The 10,828-nt window shown below is 37.6% G+C and overlaps 1 pseudogene; it reads left to right on the top strand.

The window, feature by feature from the left end:
• The first annotated feature begins 7,578 nt into the window (after positions 1-7,578).
• Positions 7,579-9,980, top strand: LOC120129332 (annotated as a pseudogene).
• Positions 9,981-10,828: the final 848 nt, after the last annotated feature.

The following is a 10,828-nucleotide window of genomic DNA, read 5'->3' as shown; positions in this document are numbered from 1 at the left end:
TCAGAGAGCTATGGTGACCCTGTTCCACGATATGATGCACAAAGAAATCGAGGTTTATGTCGACGACATGATTGTCAAGGCACAGACCGAGAGTGAACATGTCAAGAATCTAAGGAAGCTCTTCCAGAGATTGAGAAAGTTCCAACTGAGACTAAACCCTAGCAAGTGTACCTTCGGGGTAACATCTGGAAAACTACTAGGCTTTATAGTCAGCAGGAGAGGCATACAGGTCGATCCTGATAAGGTTAAGGCTATCCAGAATCTACCTCCACCACGAACCCAAAAAGAAGTCCGAGGTTTTCTGGGCAGACTAAACTACATAGCTCGGTTCATCTCTCAGTTAACCGACAAATGTGACCCCATCTTTCGTCTCCTCCGAAAGAATAGCCCTGGAGCATGGGATAAAAACTGTCAGATTGCATTTGAGAAGGTAAAAGAGTACTTGTCTCACACTCCTGTCCTGATGTCCCCTATCCCAGGAAAACCTCTGTTTTGTATCTCTCCATATTCGAGAACTCCATGGGGTGTGTTCTGGGTCAACACGACGAGTCTGGGAAGAAGGAAAGAGCCATCTACTACTTAAGCAAGAAGTTCACCGATTGCGAGGTCCGATATCCTCCTATTGAGAAGGTTTGTTGTGCCCTGGTATGGGCTACAAAAAGACTTCGACAATACATGTTGTATCACACCACTTGGCTGATTTCCAAGTTAGACCCACTAAAATACATGATGGGTGTACCTGCTCTATCCGGAAGGTTAGCTCGATGGCAGATGCTTTTGTCTGAATTTGACATCGAATACGTGAGCCAAAAAGCCGTAAAAGGCAGTGCCATATCCGATTTTTTGGCAAGCAGAACTGATGAGAGCTATGAGCCGCTGGACTTTGATTTCTCAGACGAAGACTTAATGGCCATATCTTTAGAAGAAGCAAGCATTTCAGCGAACAGTTTCTGGAGAATGCACTTCGATGGAGCATCAAATGCACTAGGACATGGCATCGGGGCAATCCTAGTCTCCCCAGAAGGGAATCACTACCCATTTACCAGCAGACTGAACTTTGATTGCACCAATAACATGGCAGAATATGAAGCCTGTGTCTTGGGAATTCGGGCTGCACTGGGGCAAAATATAAAGACTTTGCGGGTATATGGAGACTCGGCCTTAGTAATCTATCAGCTCCGAGGAGAGTGGGAAACCAAGGATATAAAGTTGTTAGAATACCGAAAACTAGTGTTGGATCTGCTCGAAGAGTTCGACGAAGTCACCTTCCACTACGTGCCTAGAGAAGAAAATCAAATGGCTGACGCTTTAGCTACCTTGGCAGCCACATTCAAGGCTGGCGGGGAGTCTGAAATGATGCCAATTAACATGCAGTCGTATGAGTACCCAGCTCATTGTTACCAAATTGAAGGAGTGAAAGACACTAAGCCTTGGTACTACGACATTCTGCAGTATATCAAGCATCGGAGTTATCCAGAAAAAACCACTGAAATCGAGAAGAGAACCCTTAGAAGGTTGGCAGCTAGATACGTCCTTGACAGAGAGGTTTTATACAAAAAAAGCCATAACCAAGTTCTGCTAAGGTGCGTCGATGCTGAAGAGGCAAAAATGATAGTGGAAGAAGTACATGATGGAGTTTGTGGAGCACATGCAAATGGGCATATGATGTCAAGACAAATAATGAGATGCGGATATTTTTGGTCCACACTGGAAAGCGATTGCATCAACTATGCTAGGAGATGTCATAAATGTCAGATTTATGGAGACAAGATAAATGTTCCACCCCATCCGCTTCATGTAATGACGTCACCATGGCCTTTCTCTGTGTGGGGCATGGACGTTATCGGGCAAATCCATCCGAAGGCTTCGAATGGTCACCGTTTCATTCTCGTAGCAATTGACTATTTCACGAAATGGGTAGAGGATGCGTCGTACGCCAGTGTCACTCAATCCACTATTTGCAAGTTTCTGAAGAAAGAAATTATATGTCGGTATGGTCTACCTGAAAGGATTATCACCGATAACGCAACAAACTTGAACAACAAGATGATGAGTGCTGCTTGCGAACAGTTCAACATAAAACATCACAATTCCACTGCTTACAGACCAAAGATGAACGGAGCAGTAGAAGCAGCAAACAAAAATATTAAGAAGATAGTGGAGAAAACAACTGAAACTTACAAAGACTGACATGAGAAGTTGCCTTTTGCTTTGTTCGCTTATCGAACCTCGGTACGAACTTCGACTGGGGCAACTCCATTTTCACTAGCCTATGGAATGGAAGCAGTGCTACCCATTGAAGTCGAGATTCCGTCTCTCAGGGTCTTGTCAGAAGTCAAACTGGATGATGCAGAGTGGGCACAATCCAGATATGATCAGCTTAATCTGATAGATGAAAAAAGACTGAAAGTCATTCATCATGGTCAAATCTATCAGAAACGAATGATCCGAGCACATGACAAAAAGGTGCGCCCGAGAATATTCCGCGAAGGGGATCTAGTGCTAAAAAGAATTTGGCCAGTCCAGAAAGATTTCCGAGGAAAATGGACGCCAAATTGGGAAGGACCTTATGTCGTGAAAAAGGCTTTCTCCGGAGGAGCCCTCGTCCTGGCTGAAATGGACGGACCTGAACTGCACATCCATCAACTCGGACGCAGTCAAGAAATACTTTGCTTAGGATGAAAACCCGAGAGGGCGTCCTAAGTTAAAAAAAAACAAAAAAACAAAAAAAAACAAAAAAAAACAAAAAAAAACAAAAAGAGAAGAACGTTTAGGGTGAAAACCCGAAAGGGCGCCCTAAATTGAGAAAAGAAAAAAGAAAAAGAGGAAAAGAGAATAAAAGAATAGAAAATAAGGTGGGTTCAAGATGAAAACCCGCAAAGGGCGTCTTGCAACCAAGGATGGATACAAGTTGAAAACCCGGAAAGGGCGATTTGGATATTAACAGTGGAAACATCCCGGCACATGAATCTTCTACGAACTCAACAAATCAGAGAAATGTTGCACTCTCCCAAACGTTATCGCATTCTCAAAGATCTTTTGGCAAAGGCGGCATTCAAAGTCATCAAATGGCTTTTCAGCTCAGAAGTGCCCACATTATCGAGATCTAAGACATTCATTTACACATCACCGTGTATTCATTTTCTAAGAATGTTTGCCATGTATTGTTTGTTCTTCTCCTCCCTTATGAATAAAGACCATATTTCCTCTAATTCCTTTTGAGTATCTTGAATTAGATTTAAACCTAATGATTTATTTATTTTTTATGAAAGATAATCGCATATTACTGTACAAAGATTCATTGAAAAGTACAGGTACCCAAAAGCCGATCAAGGCTCATGCGCATGCTTGAGATAGTTGAGAAGCATCTTCAAAAAAAAAATCATCAAACATTTGAAGAATTCAAGATCAGAGATCGGAACTTCAAGCTCAAGAGTCAACAACGACAGGCCACCGGAGATCGAGATTACTCTCCAGAGCTCAGAATAACATATGTTGCATATGCATTTTAGGCATACCTAAGAGCATGACATCCATAACATCACATATATGCATATCTTTGCAGGTTTTACCCAGAGCCAATTTCAACTTCACAACGAAGGATATTGGACTCCAGACAACGCAAGTTCAACTTCACGATGAAGGGACCGCTGGTTGTCAACGAACATTTCTCAAATTCAGAGCCAATTTCAACTTCACGACGAAGGATATTGGACTCCAGACAACGCAAGTTCAACTTCACGACGAAGGGACCGCTGGTTGTCAACAAACACTTCTCAAATTCAGAGCCAATTTCAACTTCACAACGAAGGATATTGGACTCCCGACAACGCAAGTTCAACTTCACGACGAAGGGACCGCTGGTTGTCAACGAACATTTCTCAAATTCAGAGCCAATTTCAACTTAACGACGAAGGATATTGGACTCCAGACAACGCAAGTTCAACTTCACGACGAAGGGACCGCTGGTTGTCAACAAACACTTCTCAAATTCAGAGCCAATTTCAACTTCACAACGAAGGATATTGGACTCCCGACAACGCAAGTTCAACTTCACGACGAAGGGACCGCTGGTTGTCAACAAACACTTCTCAAATTCAGAGCCAATTTCAACTTCACAACGAAGGATATTGGACTCCCGACAACGCAAGTTCAACTTCACGACGAAGGGACCGCTGGTTGTCAACAAAACACTTCTCAAATTCAGAGCCAATTTCAACTTCACAACGAAGGATATTGGACTCCAGACAATGCAAGTTCAACTTCACGACGAAGGGACCGCTGGTTGTCAACGAACATTTCTCAAATTCAGAGCCAATTTCAACTTCACGACGAAGGATATTGGACTCCAGACAATGCAAGTTCAACTTCACGACGAAGGGACCGCTGGTTGTCAACAAATAACTTCTCAATTTCAGAGCCAATTTCAACTTCACAGCGAAGGATATTGGACTCCAGACAACGTATGTTCAACTTCACGACGAAGGGACCGCTGGTTGTCAACAAACAAATTCTCAATTTCAGAGCCAATTTCAACTTCACAGCGAAAGATATTGGACTCCAGACAACGCAAGTTCAACTTCACGACGAAGGGACCGCTGGTTGTCAATAAATAACTTCCCAACTTCAGAGCCAATTTCAACTTCACAACGAAGAATATTGGACTCAAGACAGTATAAGTTCAACTTCACGACGAATGAGCTATATACAATACCAACTTCACAAATAGATTGATCCAACTGCGCGACGAAGGAGTCATCTGTAAACACCACAACGCCATAGTCTTCAGATCAAGGGCACTTGTCTTCAACTTCGCAACGAAGGATTTCGTGCTCAGAATCTTCCAGTTTTGACTCAACCCCACGACAAGGGAGTCATTTCTTGATCAAATTTCAACTCTGTGACAGAGGATAGTTGATATGGACGAAATTTGTGTCTTTTAATCTTTGCTCTATTGTCGTTACACGATAATGAGCAAAGAGGGGCAGCTGAAGACACTGAATTTCGATCGATTAATATTATATTTTATAATATTGTTTTTATTATTATAAATTTATATTTTCATTCATTCATTATTTATGCTACATTTTACAGGTGGCCCAAAAACCCAGATGGTCCAACAGAAGACTCGTTTGGTAATCAAACCAAACCCTAACGCCGCATCCCTTATTTCCAGCCGCGCAAAGACCCCATGCCTCACGAGTCTTCACTATTCACGCCTCTCCCCCGTACTTCTCGGCAGTAAACCACCTTCGTGGATATATGGGACTCCAACCCCGAAACGTGCGACGAACGATACAATCATCATCAACAAACAACAACGCATTAGAGTTATATTTTAAATAGGAGTCTAAAAAATAGTTAGTTTTTCAGTATAAATAGATCCATTTGTAACACTACGGAGGAGGTTTTTTTTTTCCCAGAAGATAATACCAGAGAGCCTTAGACACAAAATACTCAAAAATCCACGAAGCAAACCAGAGTTCTTGTAATCGTTTCGAAAGGAAATAAAAAGGTAGCAGTGTTTTTTTACCTTTGTCCATCCGTTTTTGTTGCCTTTGCATGTTGATTTCTAGGCCTTGTACTGCGTTTTGATTCGAAAGACGACCCAGAAAAAAGAAAAAAAACGTTTTCAGCCGATGAACGAGGAGAGAGTTTCAAAACTTTGAAGCTAGATCTACTCCCTGAGGCTCGTTATTTGTTGGATTTTTTTTATTTTGAGAAGTGTGGGTAAAGGGCTTTCGAACTGTAAAAAAATAAATTTTTTTTGCCGCGATGAACGGCGGCGGCGAGGCGGCGCTCAGAGGCCAAAGGCGGATTCTGGAAAACTTGGCCCATGTTCTTCATGGCTGAAGAACAATGGCGATAGAGAAATGAGAGAAGGAGACGAGGGCTTTTTGATTTCTGAAGGAAGGAATGAAACTAAAATTGTTTGTTGAGTCATATATTAAGCCCATTCGACCCACGTGGACCGTGACCGGATTCACGTTTTTTCACGCAAAATAGGAGCAATCTCAGTTTAGTCCTTTTATTTTAACTCCTTCCATTTCATCCCCAAATGAATTAAACCATCAGCGTGTTTCTATCTAAATAGGGTAAACTACCCTTTTGATCCATGTTACCTCGAAAAGAGCCGTTTTCCCCCTCAAATCGAAATTAACCTTAATATTGCTTTGGAATTTTGACCTCTAGCCTGCAGTTCTTTCATTTAATCCTTTCTCTGGATTTTAATTTAATTATCTTTTTATTACATTATAATTATATATTTATATTTATTAGTTTTTTTTATACACTCGTATATATTATTAGTAGTATTTTATATGTTTATATATATATATATGTGTATACATTTGTATTTATCTTATTATTTCTTACTTTTTTTTCTATTATATTATCTTCATATTTAGTTTTTCTATTACTATATATAGATTTTTTCCTCTCATATTTAGTTATTATATATATATGGTATTAATATTATATGTTTATTAACTTATTATTTACCTTATACGCTATATTTACATTTTTTATATACATATGGACATTTTATTAATTCTTATCACTTTACATTTGTATGTTATTTATTTCACCATTGTTTTATTTATTTATTTATTCCTTTTTTATTTTATTTGTACATATTTGATTATAGTTATTTATTTATTTAGTTTTTTAGTTTTTTTATTTATTACTATTATATATATCTTTTTATTTTTTTTATATCTTTTTATTTTACCATCATTTATATTCTATATTTTCTCATCTTATTGTTTTCCATTTTACTTAGGTGTTTTATTGCATTCCTTATCTATATGTCTTGATCTTTTAAGGGTACATTTAAGCAATCTAAGGTAAGTAATTTGGATCGTCATTTTACATTTTAATTTAAATTTACAACTTTCTTAATTAAAGACAACTGGAAATTACATAGTACCGAAAGGGCAGTTCAAGGGTGCTAATCCTTCCTTAGCTGTAACCGACTCCCGAATCCGACATATCTTTGGTAAGACGCAGATCAGGTAAGATATAAGGTATCCGATTAATCTATTTATTTTTAAATAAATAATCGGTGGCGACTTCAATCCATTTTTCAAGTCGAAGCCCAATTCCGGGGCCCAAACCGAAAGACGGTTACGACAGTACTAAAAATAATCAAAACTAATAGTTTAGTTACTAAACACTTTAAGTTTTTAATAGTGGAATACTAAAATGAAATGAAAACTAAATATTAGGTATGAATTTGAAAAATATAAAAGTTTAGATACTAAAACATATTAAAACTAATAGTTTAAGTACTAAATATGTATTCTACCCTAAATTTAAAGTACTAAAAATTTATTTTTTATGGACTTTTGTGATGTGGAAAGATTAATTATTTATTTTTTATTCATTCTTTGATAAAGAAATCATTTTAATTTTGTTGTTGACAGTAAATTTTAAAGGGTAAACTACTTCAAATGTCATTGATCTTTAAGTGGACTAAAAGATGTCACTAATATTTTAATTTAATTAAAGTTAGTATTAACGTTTATGTTTAAATCCAATTAAATTATTTTACCGTTAATCTATTAACGGAAAACTGACATGACATCTGTTTCGCTCTCGTTGCCGGCCACCAAGATTCGCCGTCTCGACGTCTATTTGCCCCTGATTATCGAGGAGGACTCCTTCCCTCAAAATCACGAAAAAGCCATCGTTCTCTTTAACCCGAACCCACTCCTTGATCCTAATGAACCGCCCTTGTGTTATTCTCCTCCTTCTACCCTCTTTTTCTCTCTCCATTCGACTTCATCTCCGGCTTCAAGAGTACATTTCCTCATCATTTCGTTTCCCTTTTTTAGCTGTTTACGGTTTTTTTCCTGATTTGATTTGGGCTTAGAATTGTCGCAGACCAATTCCTATGGGCAGCCGTCACGAAATCAACTAAAATCGAAGAGAGCAAGAAGGAAAACGAAGGATGTTTAACTATGGTTCCACGGGTTCCTTCACAGATTCCTTCAGTGGAAAGCAGAGATTTGGAGCAGGTCGATGGAAACGGATGAAATGGGTAGGAGAGAATTGTAGTGACAAAGAAAGCATGCAAGAAGTTCAGGGATACAATTCGAAGGGTTGAAGCCAAGAGAGGCGTTCCAGCACTAGACGCAACTGCAACAATTTTGTTCGTCTGAAGAGTTTTGCAGATTCATTCACAAAAAAATTTTGGTCGCAGAATTTTTCTTCCATATTGTTTTTGCAGTGAAAATCAAATGCAGGAGATTTTTAGTCAAGTAAGATTCATTCACAAAGAAATTTACGTTTGTCGTCTGAAAGAGTTTTGGGGTTTGAGCGGGAAGGGTTTAATTTGTTTTGGGAATAATGATAGATTAATGAATTACTTGATTGATTTTGGGAATAATAAAATTCGTTTACAAAACTATGCCGTTTTGAGTCTTTATAAAACTGTATTTTTAAATAAGTCATCCATGCACACTTATATACAGGTCAGCTGATTATCTTCCATGGGGGATTTTCACTTGCAGACAAATATCTCAGTCGATTTTCGGAACTCATGGTTCATAAGCCTGGTGAAGGGTTTCTCCTTGGTCTCTTGGCTACAACTCTTGCACAGCTGGTGAGCTACTCGTATCCGATCCGACACTTACACTCTAATCCGAATAACATCGATTTCTGTAAAGGGTGTTTCTTTTTTGACAGAGGTAGCAAATTCGAAATTTGAGAGTGACAAAAAGGAAATTCGTTGGCAAAACATGGCATGGTCCCAACGCATAGCTTCCTCAATGAAATCAGTTCATGCTTGATCTCGACTGTTCCGGCGGAATTCTACGACAAAGTCGAAGAGGGAGAACTCAAATTGAAAAAGGCCCCGAGCTTCAGTTTCTGCGACAACGGAGTTTTGGTTGAAGGTGACAATGTACCAATTGAAGCTGACCTAGTCATCTTGGCCACCGGATTCAAAAGTGAACAAAAGCTCGAAGACATTTTCATTTCCCAAATCTTCAAAGACTACATTACCGGATCCCCTGATGCAGCCCTTCCACTCTACAGGTCAGTTGGCCACAATAACATGTTGATACAGGCTACAATTAAGAGTAAGCAAAATTCGAGCCGAAAGAATTTCAAATAAAATTTGAGTGACAAATTCGACTGAAAAAATTTCAAATAAATTTTGAATCATAAAATTCGATGTCAACTCGAATAACTTGTATTTTAGACTCGACTCGATCGAATGTTCTTCCCTAACTGCAATATAAAACACTTTAAACACACGATTATAAAAGATTATATGACGTGGTGTTGTTTGATCAGGGAGTGCATTCAGCAAGGATACCACATCTAGCCGTACTGGGATTCTCGGAGAGTATTTCGAATATACTTTCGTAGGAGATGAGATGCAGATGGATAGCAGAACTTCTGGACGGGACATTCAAGCTATCAAGCATTAAAGAGATGGAGAAAGATATAAACTATGGGATGAATACTTGAAACAATACTCGGTGGATACTGTCGTAGAAAGTGCATTGATGCTTTGATATGGTATAATGATCAACTCTGCAAAGATATGGGGTGGAAACCAAGGAGAAAGAAAGGGTTTTTTGCTGAACTTTTTGAACCCTAGGCCTCCTGGATTATGCCTCTAAACTGGCTTTTACCCATCCTTTTTTTTCAATGAATTTCGTTTTTGTTTGTCACTTAATTTTTAATAAAGTTTTGGGTTTTGCTTAAATATAAATATAAATGTATTGTTGCATAATAAAAATATAAATATCATATGAACCCATCAAATAACTTTAATGGTTAAAATAATTTTATTTTCTAAATCCTAAATTTGAGTAACTATGTTTGTAAAGTGTGTGAATTGTCAATAACTATCTTGTAATCAACTCACTATTCAAATATATATATATCAGCATGAGTTGACTCGTTTTTATCAATCACAGTTTCACTTGCTTTTTATTTTTTCAAACTAATATTTTTTTCAGGATTAGTGCATTCTTCATCCTTACTGACTAATGTTTATTTTGTGATATATTTTATGCTTAAATGTTTATTGTTTATTCATATTTATTGTTGATTTGGGCGTTTTTACATAATTTGAGCGTTTTTACATGATTTATGTGTGCATGGCAATGACTTTTGAAAAATATGCTTAAAAGAATTGGAAATTACACTTTTTGTTCTGGAATCAAGGCTAAGACAATGTACATGAATTTGAGCATGAAATGTTGATGTGGCAGTGAGTCAACAGCTTCCAAAAGGTTCAGTCAGCAGTTTTTAGAAGGTTCAGTCAGTAGTTTCTAGAAGGTTCAGTCAGCAGCGTCCAATCAACAAATTCTAGAAGATGGATGGACGACTAAAACATTTCAAGCATTTTAAATTCAAGTTTAGGAATTATCTTTTTAAGATTTATCTTTTTCTATTTTCTTAGGATTACTTTTAACATTTATAGGGTTTTTTAAGGCTATAAATATCCTCCTAAGGTGAGCCTAAACAATCATCATTGGAATCTTGAAGTTCTTCATTTATGTTTTTATAGAACTTCTTCCTTTTTCTTTTGCTCGCATTTTTTAATTTTTACTTTAAAGCTATTATTTTAATGTTAAGTACTCAAATATTTTTACTTTTGTCATGCTTAACTAATTTTCTTTTAAACCGAGGGCTAAAACGATGATTCAATTCTAATGTGATAATTGAAAAAGCACCCAAATGTCTTTATAAATCTCTCTCAATTTTGTTTGTGCTTATTTTCAAAATCAAAATAATTTTTCAAAATCAAATATTGATTATGGTCAGGATGTTGTTGCGATTAACCGTGTGGGACGAAGGATTAGCTTAT

This window comes from Hibiscus syriacus, unplaced genomic scaffold, assembly GCF_006381635.1.
Source record: "Hibiscus syriacus cultivar Baekdansim isolate YM2019G1 unplaced genomic scaffold, ASM638163v2 tig00110485_pilon, whole genome shotgun sequence".
NCBI classification, from domain to species: domain Eukaryota; kingdom Viridiplantae; phylum Streptophyta; class Magnoliopsida; order Malvales; family Malvaceae; genus Hibiscus; species Hibiscus syriacus.
Note: the sequence above shows the minus strand (reverse complement) of the source record. Positions and strands in the feature narration are given on the sequence as shown.